The sequence below is a fragment of the Eimeria tenella genome, genomic scaffold, assembly GCF_000499545.2.
Source record: "Eimeria tenella Houghton genomic scaffold, Eth_scaff3374, whole genome shotgun sequence".
In the NCBI taxonomy this organism is placed as follows: Eukaryota; Apicomplexa; class Conoidasida; order Eucoccidiorida; family Eimeriidae; genus Eimeria; species Eimeria tenella.
The window spans coordinates 1-247 of record NW_013543166.1 but is presented as its reverse complement, the minus strand read 5'-3'; positions in this window follow the sequence as shown (position 1 = coordinate 247).

Below are 247 nucleotides of genomic sequence, written 5' to 3'. Positions count from 1 at the left end.
AGTTAGCTAGCTGGCTAGCTAGCTGGCTAGGAGCCGTTTGCTGTGAGGGTCGCTACAGCTAACCTGCAGCTAGCTGCAGCAGCTAGCTAGCTGGCGCGTCGCAGCTAGCTGTGAAGAGACTCGTGGCTAGCCAGCAGCTAGCCACTAAGAAGGCCGCAGCTAGCTGCTGCTGCGAATAGCTCGGAGACCCTCGCTAGCTGGACAATGACCGTCGCCAGCAGCAGCTAGCTGCTGCAGCTAGCTGATG